The sequence below is a fragment of the Carcharodon carcharias genome, chromosome 4 (genome assembly GCF_017639515.1).
Source record: "Carcharodon carcharias isolate sCarCar2 chromosome 4, sCarCar2.pri, whole genome shotgun sequence".
Lineage (NCBI taxonomy): Eukaryota > Metazoa > Chordata > Chondrichthyes > Lamniformes > Lamnidae > Carcharodon > Carcharodon carcharias.
In genome coordinates, this window is record NC_054470.1 from 121381266 (window position 1) to 121395088 (window position 13823).

At 41.2% G+C, this 13823-nt stretch overlaps 1 protein-coding gene across 1 annotated transcript in view; it reads left to right on the plus strand.

Annotated features, from left to right (window-relative positions):
* cntln (centlein, centrosomal protein) overlaps positions 1–13823 on the plus strand; it is a 391318-nt gene that overhangs the window by 132234 nt on the left and 245261 nt on the right. The gene's annotated exons all lie outside the window — the stretch shown is intronic.

The window sequence follows — 13823 nt, forward strand, 5'->3', positions numbered from 1 at the left end:
GTTCCCAAAGTGCTTTGCATCCAATCAGGTACTTTTGAAGTATAGTCACTGTTGTAACGTAGGAAATACAGCAGCCAACCTGTGCACAGCAAGCTGCAACAAACCAAAATGTGACAATTACCCAGACAGTCTATTTTTTACTGATGTTACTCAGGGGATGCAATACCTGGATCTTTTATGTGTATCTGAGAGAGCAGATGGACCCTTAATGTCTCATCTGAAAAAGACTGCATCTCTGACTGGGATTGTCAGCATAGGTTTTGTGCTCAAGTCTCTGGAGTGGGACTTGAATCCACAACCTTTTTAGCTCTGAGACAGGAGAGGTGCTACTGAGTCAGGGCTGACACTAGTGTTATTTTTCCAATCTAGAAATTGTATTGCCATGTACCCAATATGAAAAATATTCTGCTTGGAGATACAAATATTAACCAGTTCGCTTAGGTATTAATGGGAAATAAAAAAGAGTTCTTCTGTAATTCAGTGTTATATTTGCAATTAACCAAATCTTGACCCTGCTAGAAAATCTAGCTGAATTATACATACCAAGCTAAAGAACTAGCAAAAGCTGGAAAACTACTCCAAAGGAAGTTGTTGCAGCCCCAAAAGCTGCAAACTCAGTAACATCCCTGATTAGAAGTCCAAGATATGTGAGATCAAGCGGTGTTAAGAAACCTACGCATAGCTTTGTAGGTTAGGATCTCCGGTTCCCGACGAACCTCGGGCCTCCTGCACATGTGCCTGTTGGGAACATGCGCAGTTTGGTTATTTAACACTCTTCAGGCCAGGGACTGGCCCTGCACATCTGCGCAGACAAAAAGTAACAGAACAGCATGAAACTGCAGATCAGATGAGCTGATACAGAGCGCCAAGATATTGTAGGTGTCCCAGAGAGCAGGACTTGGGAGAAGGCCAGGGAGAAAGTCCCAAAAGGCAGTCCCAGTCAAGGGATAAAAGCCAGAGGACAGAAATAGGTAACTTCAATGAAGTTAAAGGAAGGAACAGAGTAATTGGCTCTGAATTCAAGAAAGAGCTGCAGGGAGCAGACTTTAAGCAAAGCAGCAAGAGAGGAACCCTGAAGATCCAAGAAGAGAGCCGAAGGTTGGTGCTGCAGGCTGTTGGGGAAAAGGTACCTTTTGAATCAGTGGTGTTCTGCTTGGCATGGCCAAAGATCTGAGACTGTGCCTGGAAGGTGAAGCTTGACTGTACTCAGATCTAGGGGAAAAGAATCTCGGAAGGTGAGATTTAAACCCTGCAAAGCAGTTCATTGTTGAATGCATCCAATTGGGAGAGACTTTTTGAGAGAATTCCAAGGTGAGATCTTTAAAGGTGGAGATTGGAAACCCTAGTGAAAAGACAAGGTTTCAGTGAGATTGGTTGGCTCACAATGTGACAAATGTCCTGGTGGGTTGTTGAGAAAACCATGGAATCTGTTTTGGTCGCATCTGTCATCTGTTGTGTGCTGATTAATTCACATGTTACCTCATTCTTACTCTGAATGTTAAAGTATGAGACAGATATTGTAAATTGTTTAATCTTTCTTTACCTGTACAGTAAAGTTTATCTTTGTTTGTTCCAAACCTGAGGAATCTTGTGGCTTTATTTACTTAGTTGGCATCTTGATGCTCAAAGTTTATCCATTTTAAACAAAATGCTATTGGTCCCTAACTGGATTTCCCCCCACATCCCAGAGTCTGACCAAGGATCATAACAGTGGTTTCGTGGGCTTTAAAATTTAAGAAATACATTTGACCAACATTTCCATGCTTGAATTTAGGTGGGTGGGGGAAGGGGCTGTGGTGGTGGAAGACATGGAGAATGTGTAAGTACATGAAAAGCTTAAAGGACAGTATAAATTTGAAGACACAAAATATATTTACAGTGGTTCTCTTCAGGAAATATTAAGCTTTGGCATTTTGTTTGCTGTATTTTCTAGTATTTTGGAACATTTGATAAACATGGGATCATTTTTTTTCATTTCAAAGGATATTTGTGAACTTTGTTTAGTTGCTTCCCCTTTGTTAATTGGAATAGATTATTGGTCTTTAAATTTTATTACTAGTTTCTCCCATCAGCAGCAGATGACCATTGGCAGAAATGTAAATATTTTTTCTTGTTGCAACAACTACTTGAGAACTGCACTTAATAAAATTCTTCAGGGGTCTATAAACGCCTTTGATATTTTCCTTTATTGGAAGGTTTGAATTTTTCCTTTTATAAATGCCTATCTATGCACGAGTTTTAGAAAAATATTTTCCTTTTTTTGATTTTTTTAACGTAAGAACAATCCCTCTATTACAAGCAAGACCTGCAGGAAAAGATCAGATTTTGGTTATTTGACAATGCTACTTTTGTATGCAAACACAAAGGGACAAATTATCCTATAGAAATTATGGTGTAGCTAATGGTGCTCAACGTCATTTATGTGCAAAGAATACAACAATTTCATGCAAGGGACAGACTTGTTGATTAAACACAAAATCATAAGGTTGCTATCGGAGATCACTGCTCTGTGAAAAAGACATCTCGCTATCTGGCTCACCATTAATATGCATTGAATAGTGTTGCTGTATTTAAGCACTAGATGTGAACTAAACTCACCATGTCACTCAGTCTTGTTTATTCCGTCTAAGTACCCTTTTAATGATACGATAAGTGTTAAGTACTGCCAGTCAATCTCTCTAGAACTAAAAATTAACTATTATAAGCACGGAGACCTAATCCTTTAATTGTTGGAGTTTTTAAAAATGCAAAATGTTAAATTTTAAATTAACATTTAAATTTACAATTTGTATTTTAATTTTTCCTTTCTGTATTTTTTCTCCTATTCAGTTTGTCTTTCCTTCTCTTTATTTCACTTGCTATATCTGATTTGATATTGAATTCACCCTCTCTGATTTACACTTCCTTCTCAGTCCTTGTATTGTTTATTTCACCTCTTTCACTGTTTACTTCATTCTGATTTGTTACTGAGATACTCTGTCACTTGCTCTGTTCACTCAGGTCCCAGATGCCCTGTTTTCCTTGCAACTAAGTTATCTGCCATACTTTTTGTAGTTTGCCAGACAAAAAAGTTAAAAGCCTGACTGTACAAGGGCAGACAGATACCATTACCCTGTAGATGCCTTGCTACAGCAAAATCTGGCTCACAGTTTATAATGACCATTCCTTTGCATACAATTAAATCCTTGTGTGTGCACACAGATTGTGCTGCACCTCAGATTAACTGTGCTTGACTCAGCGTTTGCTTAAAAACTATGGATGTATTATGTATGTAGTATTTTTTCTTAAATTGCACATATTAAATCAAAATAGAGAGAATATTTTGGCTTGATGAGATATATTTGTGAGAAAAAAACATTTATAGTATCACAGATAACCTGTAAATTTGACAGAATTAGTGGAGAAACCTGAATTATTTCCTACTGCACTTGAGTTTTCATCCTCCCTTCCTTCTGGAGATACAACATATCTTATACAGACTCCTGAGTTCCTTGTCACAGGATTGGCAATAGGATTGAATGTGTGGCCCTCATTTGAGAAGTGGAATATCGATATCATTTTTTTTAGAAGTATTGGGTTGAGTGCTTTTTTGGGACAGTGATTATAGAATTTTTCTTTGTTTAGTGCCTTGATTAAGAGGCTGAACGGCTATGCTAGATGATGTATATTAGCTAGCTAACCCACCATTGGAGCATCAGAACCCGGCTTGATTCTGCTCTTGTCCAATGCCCACACAAGAAGGCAGGGATCACTGGAAAGCAATTAGGAGCACAAATCCTGCCAATATTGTTTTTTCAGCTCTCTTACCAATGGAAATGTTGAGGCCAATTTTTCCTCCCTTTACCGTAACACAGTATGTACTGAACCTGGGGCATACCAGCTTTTTATTGCTCAGTGCTGTATTGCTAATTCATCAAGGAAACCACATTTATTTCTGCATAAATTTAAATGTCTACCTTCATCACATTTTACTGGTGAAAGTGGACTTTATGCCAAAAATGCACTGCAGCATCTCACCAAGGTTCCTTCAAAAGCACCTTCCAAACCTGCAACCTCTACCACCTAAAAGGACAAGGGCAGAAGATATATGGGAACACCACGACCTGCAAGTGCCCCTTATAACTATTAGAAAAGATGAACGGGCTTGCGCTCTTTTTTTTGTGGAGCATTGAAGACTAAGGAGGTGTGGGGAGGAGAGGGGTTGATCTGAGAGAGGTTTTAAAAATTGTGGAGGGGTTGGGTAGAGCAGATGTAGAGGAGATGTTTAAGCTAGTGGGGGAATAAAAAACTAGGGGCAATAAGTATAAGATGGCCACTGATAAATCCAGTAAGAAATTCAGGAGAAACTTCCTTACCCAGACAGTGGTGAGAATGTGGAATTCTACCACATGATGTGATTGAGGTGCGTGGGATATATGCATTTAAGGGGAAGTTAGATATGTACGTGAGGGGGAAAGGAATAGAAGGATGTGCTGATAGTGTGGATGATATTGGGCGGGAGGAAGCTCATGTGGAGCATAAACAACAGCATAGATCAAATGCGCTGAATGGTTTGTTTTATTGCTGTAAGTTTTATGCAATCATCCAACAAAAACCTTGCGTTTACATAGCACCTTTGATGTAGTAACACTTCCCATGGTCCTTCACAAGAGCATAATCAAACAAAATTTGACATTGAGCTACATAAGCTATTGGACCAGATATTTGAAAGCTTGCTCAAGAAGATAGGTTTTATGGAGTATCTTAAAGGAAGAGAAAGGGTCAGAGAGGTTTAGGGAGGAAATTCCAGAGCTTAGTGCCCAGGCAGCTGAAGACATGGCTACTATTGATTGTGTGGTTAAAATTGACAATGCTCAGGAGGCCAAATTGTAGAACTGGTTATAGAGCTGGAGAAGATTACAGAGATAGGGAGGGGTGAGACCATAGAGAGATTTGAAAACAATGAGAATTTTAAAATGGAGACATTCCTTGTCCAGGAGCCAATGTAAGCCAGTGATTACAGGAGTTCTTATTAGGTAATTTTAATTGTTTTCTTGCCTTGCGGCTTTGTCATGTCTCCTTATGCTACTCAACATCCCCAGTTTAGAGGGAAGACAACTTGCTCTCAGATCTCTAAACGATACTCTGGAATTGGTCATCAGGAGGAGGTGATATCTTCTATCCCACTAAGAATCTTTAAGTGAAAGAATCTGATAAAAGGAAGCTATTAAGAGATGGTTTATTAGTGTTGGGACTAAGCACAGCTAAATACTGAAAATTAACAAAAGTTGTTGGGAAACAAAAATATAGTTTTTGTTCATTGAATTGGTCAGGCAGGATCTCATTGTGTCAGTCCTTTAATGTGAGGCTAACCTTTGATGGCTGGGTGACACCTCTTGTCAATTTGTTGCTGCCTTTAATTATTCTATTGTTGGCCAATGACAGCAATTGTGGAGAATGTGCTATAGATATTTCCCCTTTCTTTGCATTCCATTGTTTGCTAAAAAGACCAATTTTACTGTTTGATACATTCGTGCAGCTGTACAGCCAGTTGGTGTGAGTTAAATCTTATCCAAGTTAGTCTGAAATGACAGAACTACAGACAAATTGCATTGTCAGTCGTCTTCTCATTTGTTGGTTAGCTAGGTTTACTGTTGATTGCGGAGCCCCATTTTACATTTAGAAGAGAGACTACACAGTGATATTTTATCATAAGTACCATGGTGCTAGAAAACAAATTATATAGGTTAAAATTTTTAAATTCATCTTACTAGTTCTAATTAAAATGTAGTGCAGCAGCCGCCTACATTTCTTAAGATTGTTTTGGCAATAAGTGGCTCCTGTGCTTTGCTTAGATGCCTTGGCATGAAACCGCTTCATTTAATCAGCAAAGGGCCCATTTATTGCCTTGTACACTTCTGACAAATGGAGGTTATTACTTAAATGACGATAGTTTGGATTCAAATTCAGTTTCCTTTGGTGTATATTATGGCCTGGAGGGAGCTATTCAAAGCATTGTTATATCGTCATGTACAGAAGTCCTGCATATAGATAGTCAGGAGTTCATCAGGCTAATTTCACTTGAAACATTTTATTTCAGCGAATTCCTACTTTTCCAAGCTATGCATTCAGAAGATGCTGAGACTCAAATTAGTTTACTGACATCTGATAGTGGTGTGATACTTTGATATAGGTAGCACAGAATCCTCTGAAGTACAAATAATTTAAACCCAATTCCTTCTGTTAGTCTGATTTAGTGCAGATTTGCCTGTTAGGTTCAGGGCCCCTTGCCCTCCCTCCCTGGCCCCACTCTGCTCCTTATGTCTCTTCATGTTGTGCACTGCTTCTTGCCAGTGGAGAGGAACAACCTGCTACTAGGCCTTGGCTAATACCTGTGTTCCAATGGTTGGAAAAAGTGTGAAAGCAGTCCAAGATGGGTTAACCATCAGTTTTCCATTTCAATTAGCAAGGAGGGATAGTTTCTGCTTCTATCTTTCTTGACAGCTTGTTCAAGATTGAGAGCTTGCAGTTTTAAATCGTGTTCTATAAGACACTTGGATTCTTAAGCACACAGAGAAAGCATGGCAAATGATAGCTGGCTCAAGGCTGAGATTGGGATCAAACTGTTTGTTACAAACTTGTTTTAATTTGTTGCTGCTCTGATCTTTTGAACCTAGCAGTTTTTTACTAGTCATTTTAGTTTATGGTTAAATTTTGGTTTGAAAGTGCAAACAGTTTTCTGGGGATTCTTCACCACGGATTATGCTGCCGTCAGTTGTACATGCTCACCTTTATAATTTTTGAACATTAACCAGTATGTAGCCAAAACATTGTTTGCCTAATATCTCCTCATGGTTTGATGTCAAATTTTGCATTTCACTCCTTTGAAACATCTCGGGTCATCCAATATGTTAAAGCCGCTTTTTAAATGCAAGTTGTCATTGTTGGTTGAGAGACTGTGCCCTACTATTTGATACTGCATTACGTTGAAGCACTACACTAGCTTTTAATTGGAAGCATTGTTTTGATGGACTTACTGTGAGTTTTATCCCGTCTGCACTGGAGTGCTGCTTTGGGTGCATTAGAGTGCTTAAGTTGGAATTTGGTGAGTGAGGGAATTTTAAGGGTTAATTTACTTTAAGGGTCAATTTCTCTCTGAAGTCTAGTCCTTTTAATTTAGCAATTAACTAAAAGTTGCTTTTTGGGTTGTGAGAAGTTGAGTTTTATTCACGCCTTAAACAGGAGTTTACAGGCTGACCTTGGAGCTGCAGCTAGTTAATTAGATAACTGGCTTACACTGGTTTTCGGAAGCTTAAATCAGGGAGCATAAAAATAGGCCTTCTTCAGTGCTGCATGTCTGCTCTGGAGCGCTGCTTTGGTACATTAGAGTACTTAAGTTGGAGTTAGGTGAGTGAGGGAGCTTGGTCAAGAGGGGAAGGAGGTGCTTCTTTCTGTTTCTATCTTCCCTCAGCCCCCCAGTAGCTGGCTCTTACTTTGATACAGGGACAGAAGGTGACCGAATGTCATAGGAGCCCGTAAAACCGTGGAGAGAGAGAACTGGGAGTTCACAGATAAAATCTGAAAGTAATGTCACAGGATCCCCGTAAGTTGATTGGTTGGTAAGTATAGGCCCCTCCTGACTCGGCACAGAGGTGATGATTGGTGAGTGACAGGTGAGTTATTGGAATATACAATACTGTAGTAAACACTTTATGATATGGCAGTGGTCTAACAATTACCTACAGGCAATGTGAACTTTTTAAGGAAGACCTGTGTTTTTCTAAAATAAGAAATACGAGTAAAAACACTGAACAACAGATGGCTGATAAGGTAAAGTGACCACTTTCTGGAAAATTCCTATGTGGATTATATTTGACTGACTGGTCCTGAGAGGACAAGGAATGTCACACCTGAAAGGTGTCATGGCCTTCTTCAAACAGAGATACTTGAAAGGGAGATAGGGAAGATGCAAAAGACTGAACTTTAATCTCCTGTAGTTGCAGAGCCAAAAGATTGATTTGTACATCTGACTTCTGAAATCCATCTCCTGTTGATTCATATCTCAGAATGTGTAAATGGTCTGAGCTGAAAAGAACATGGACTCTTGATGCAAGTCATAGTTTTTTCCCTTCCAGAATACACAAGGAAAAATCAGTTAAAAAGCTGGTGTGCTGGTGTGTGACAGCAAGCAGAAGAACAAGCCAGTCACACCCCTGCAGCTTACAGGCGAAGGATCTCTCTCTCTCTTTCTCTGTTGCTGAAGGCAAAGCTCAGCACAAGCCACAGGACAAAGGAAAAGGACAGCCTTTCAGCCACCCCGCAGAATCAGGTGTCTCCAAACTAACTGCGAAGCTGCCAAAGTCAGCTCTACCGGAACACCCAACTTAACAGCCGCAACATACCACCATCTACGCTTCATGGAGAAGCCAAAAACTGATTTGTACTTTTGAAATTTTTTTATTTGGACTGCTAACTTCTCATTTCTGACCTGCATGTGTGTGTGCGCTGTGTTTTTATTATTTTTCTTGGGTTTTAGTAACTAATAAATTTACTCTTTCCTTGACTCAAGAAAGCCTGGTTAAATTGGCTCCTTCTGAAAAGTAAATACATTTGGACTGGGGCAAGGTATTCACAGGGGAAGGGATCCCTTTTAAATTAACTTTGTTGTGATCAAGTGAGGGGGTTGAATAAAGAAGGGGAGCCAGTTCACGCCTCCTCACCTGGGAGCATTACAAAATTGGGGTCCTGTTCGGGAAATTAACAAATTGAGGGACCTCACCCATGGACTGCTTGTATCACTTTATAAGTAGTTTAAGGTATGACAGTGCTGCTAGGCAATGTGGAATGCGCATTCTGCAGGATGTGGGAAATCATGCAGGCACAAAGTGCCCTTGATGACTACATCTTTAGGGAGTGGCACCAGCTGCAGAAACCTATCCCGGGTTCCGGAACACGAGCGGCGGCTGGAGTCACTGTGGTGGATTCGCAAGGCTGAGGATTACGTGTATAGCATGTTTAGAGAGGTGGTTACACCACAGCTAATAAGTACACAAGTGGAGAGGAAATGGGTGACCACCAGTATCTAAGAGAAACAGGCAGGTAGTGCAGGATTCCCTTGAGGCTATCTTACTCTCTAACTATTTTTCCATTTGGGTACTGGTGAGCGAGATGGTTCCTCAGAGGACTGTAGCAAGAGCCAGGTTTGTGGCACCATGGGTGACTCAGCTGTATAGGAGGGGAGGAGGAAGAGTGGAAATACTTTAGTGGTAGAGGATTCCTTAATTAGGGGAGAAGACAGGTGTTTCTATGGCCGTAGATGTAACTCCAGGATGGTATGTTGCCTCCCTAGTGCCAGGGTCAAGGATGTTACATAGCTGCAGGGCATTCTTTTGGAGGAGGCTGAACAGCCAGAGGTCGTGGTCCTCAGTGGGACCAATGACATAGGTAGAAAAAGGGATGAGGTCCTGAAAGCAGATTTTAGGGAGTTAGTAAGGGAATTAAAAAGCAGAACCTCATGAGTAGTAATCTCAGGATTACTCCTGGTGCCAGGTGCTAGTGAGCATAAGAATAGGAAGATTGAGCTGTACAACATGTGGCTGGAGAAATGGATTGGGAGGGAAGGCTTTAGATTTCTGAGGCATTGGGACTGGTTCTAGGTAGGTGGGACTGATGTACTCATGGGGAGGCTTGCTCGTGCTATTGGGAAGGGTTTAAATTCTATTGGCAGGGGGATGGGAACCTAAAGGGAAACTCAGAGTGGAGACGATAAAATCTGGCAGTGGGAAGTAGAGAAGTATTAACTAATAATGAAGATATATCAGAGAGTAGTATCAAGGTAAATAGAATACTTGGAGAGTTTGATAGAATTAGAGTAGGCAGTAGTAAGTCATTAGATGGGGTCAGAGTAAGGGAGAAAGTAAAAAAGCATAAATCAGGGTTAATGTGCATGTATGTGAATACACAGAGTGTGGTTAATAAGATTGGTGAGCTGAAGGCACAGGTTGACAAATGGAATTGAGATATTATTGCTATAACAGAGACCTGGTTCAAAGAAGGTCAGGACTGGATGTTAAATATTCCTGGGTACATGGTGTTTAGGAGAGACAAGAAGGGAAGAAAAGTTGGGGGGTGGGGGGGGGGGGGGTGTGAGGGGCGGGTTGGTGGCAGTATTGATTAAAGATGGCATTAAAGTAATGGAGAGAGAGGATGTTCCAGAGGGGCAAGGGCAGAATCTCTCTGGTTAGAGGTAAGGAATAAAAAAGGTGCAGTAACCTTGTTCCTGCAATGTATTCAAGATAATTTTCTGCAGCAGTTTGTTTCTGGTCCAGTGAGAGGACATGCACTGTTGGACCTGATTCTGGGGAACGAGTTGGCCCAAGGGAATCAAATATCAGTGGGAGAGCATTTAGGTGACAGTGACCATTGTATCATAAGGTTTAGGTTGGCCGTGGAAAAGGACAGGGAACAACCCAGAGCAACGATAATGAATTGGGGGAAAGGCGACTTTGATGGGGTGAGAATGCATCTGAGTCAAGTGAAATGGAATCAAATGTTGGCAGCAAAGACGGTGGCTGAACATTCGGCTACCTTCAAAAAAGGGTATTGCAAGCAATGTCAAGGTATATTCCCTTGAAGGAAAAAGGTTGGACAAAAAAAAAAAATCCAGTGCTCCCTGGATGATGAGAGAGATAGAGGTGAAAATGAAAAGGAAGAAGTACAATGGAGAATCAGGCTGAATATAGAAAGAACAGAGAAGTGAAGGTGGAGAGCATGGAAAGAGACTGGCAGCAAACATAGAAAACTTTGGGATTCCCTTTTATCAGAATATAAATAACAAAAGGGTGCTAAAAGAAAGAGTAGGGCCGATTAGGGATTTAAGAAAAGGGGACTTGCACGTGAAGGCAGGAGAAATAGCAGAGGTATTAAACATGTACTTTGCAACTGCCTCTACAAAAGAAGAAGATGCTACTCAGGCTGAGGTGAGAGCAAAGGTAATTGGTACATTGAAAGAATTTAAAGTTGAGAAGGAGGAGGTATTATAAATAGCTGTCTTTACTTAAAACTGATCAGGTACCAGAACCAGATGAGATACACCCAAGTGTACTGAGGGAAGCGAGAGATTCATTAACGGAAAATCATGTTTAACTAACTTGAAGTTTTTTTGAGGAGGTAACAGAGAAGGTTGATAAGGGAAACACTGTTTATGTGGTGTATATGGATTTCAAAAGGCATTTGATATAGTGTCACACAACAAACGTGAGTAAAATTCTAGCTTTTGGAATAAAATGGAAAATAAGCACTTGGATAAAGAAATTAGCTGAGTGACAGGAATAGTGATAAATGGTTGTTTTTCAGATTGGAGGAAGGTTTGTAGTGGAGTTCCCCAGGGGTCAGTGTTAGGACCCTTGCTCCTCCTGATATATTTTAATGACCTAGACTGTGGAGTTCAGGCCATAATTTCAATATTTGCAGATGATACAAGATTGGAAACGTCAACTGTGATGAGGATGGTCACGAACTTCAAAAGGACATAGACATGTTTGTGGATTGGGAAGACAATGAGCAGATGAAGTTAAATGCAGAGAAGTGTGAGGTGATTCATTTTGGCAGGAATAATATGGTGAGACAGTATAAAATAAAGAGAGAAACTCTGGAGGAGGTGTAGGAACAGAGGGGCCTCTGTGTATATGTATATATGTCATTGAAGATGGCAGGGCACGTTGAGAAAGCAGTTAATAAAGCATATAGTATCTCAGGCTTTATTGATAGAGACATTGAGTTTAAGAGTAAGGAGGTCATGTTGAATTTGTGTAATACTCTAGTTAGGCCTTATCTGAAGTACTGCATCCAGTTCTGGGCACCATACTTGAAGGAACAGTACAGAGGAGATTCACAAGAAGGATTCCAGGGATAAAGAGCTGTAGCTATGAGGATAGATTGGAGAGGTTTGGACTGTTTTCCTTGGAGGTAAGAAGGCTGAGACAAGACTTCATAGGGGTATTCAAGATTGTGAGGGATATGGACAGGGTAAATAGTTTCCACTTAAGAGAGCATCAAGAACTAAAAGGCACAGATTCAAAATAATTGGGAAAAGGAGTAGAAGTGATGTGAGGAAAAGTTTTTTCACCCAGAGAGTGGTTGGAGCCTGGAATGAACTTCCTTGGAGTGTGGTGGAAACAGGTTTAATTGGGGTATTCAAAATGCAATTGGATTGCTACCTGAAAAGAGAAATTGTGCAAGGTTACAGGAATAAGACAGGGTAGTAGGACTAGGTAGAATGCCTCTTTCAGAAAGGTAGTGCAATGGGCTGACTGGCCTCTTCTGCACTGTAAAGAGTCTGTGATTCTGTGTGTGATTTACGATCATAAACTGGAAGTAGCAAATGGAAATTATCCACCATGCAATGTACAGTGATACAATCATAAGATTTTATTAGCATCCTTAAATGTTTTCTCGTAGATGTATGTTTTATCGTCAAAGGGCATTAAGGCGCAGCACAAAAGCTAAGGCTGAAGCACTTGCTACAATCTTCAGTCAGAAGTGCCAAGTGGATGGTCCATCTTGGCCTCCTCCGGAGCTCCCCAGCACCACAGATGCCAGTCTTCAGCCAATTTGATTCACTCCACCTGATATCAAGAAACGGCTGAAGGCACTGGATAGTGCAAAGGCTATGGGTCCTGACAATATTCCAGCAATATACTGAAGACGTGCTCCAGTATTTGCTTCGCCCTTAGCACAACTGTTCCAATACAGCTACAACACTGGCATCTACCCGGCTATGTGGAAAATTGCCCAGGTATGTTTTGTACACAAAAAGCAGGACAAATCTCACCCAGCCAATACTGCCCCATCAGTCTACTCTCGATCATCAGTAAAGTAATGAAAGGGGTCATCAACAGTGCTATCAAGCGGCACTTGCTTAGCAGTAACCCAGTTTGGGTTCCACCAGGGCCACTCAGCTCCTGCCCTCATTACAGCCTTGGTTCAAACATGGACAAAAGAGCTGAACTCCAGAGGTGAAGTGAGAGTGACTGCCCTTGATATCAAGGCAGCATTTGACCAAGTGTGGCATCAAGGAGCCCTAGCAAAACTGGAGTCAATGGGAATCAGGGGGAAAACTCTCCACTGGTTGGATTCATACCTCGAACAAAGGAAGAAGTTTGTGGTTGTTGGAGGTCAGTCATCTCAGCTCCAGAACATCACTGCAGGAGTTCTTCGGGGTAGTGTCCTCGGCCCAACCCATCTTCAACTGCTCCATCAACGACCTTCCTTCCATCATAAGGTCAGAAGAGGGAATGTTCTCTGATGATTGTACAATGTTCAGTACCTTTTATGACTCCTCAGATAATGAAGCAGCCCATTTCCAAATGCAGCAAGACCTGGGCAATATCCAGGCTTGGGCTGAGAAGTGGCAAGTAACATTCGCACCTCACAAGTGCCAGACAATGATCATTTCCAACGAGAGAATCTAATCATGCCCCTTGATGTTCAATGGCATTACCATCACTGAACCCCCCACTATTAACATCCCGGGGGTTACCATTAACCAGAAGCTGAACTGGACTAGCCTTATAAATACTGTGACTAAAAGAGCAGGTCAGAGATGAAGGATCCTGCAATGAGTAACTCACTTCTTGACTCCTCAAAGCCGGCCACCGTGTACAAGGCACAAGTCAGGAGTGTGATGGAATACTCTCCACTTGCCCGGATGAGTGCAGCTCCAACAACACTCGAGATGCTTGCCAACATGCAGGACAAAGCAACCCACTTAATTGGCACCCCTTCCACAAACATTCACTCCCTCCACCACCGACACACAGTAACAGCAATGTGTACCATCTACA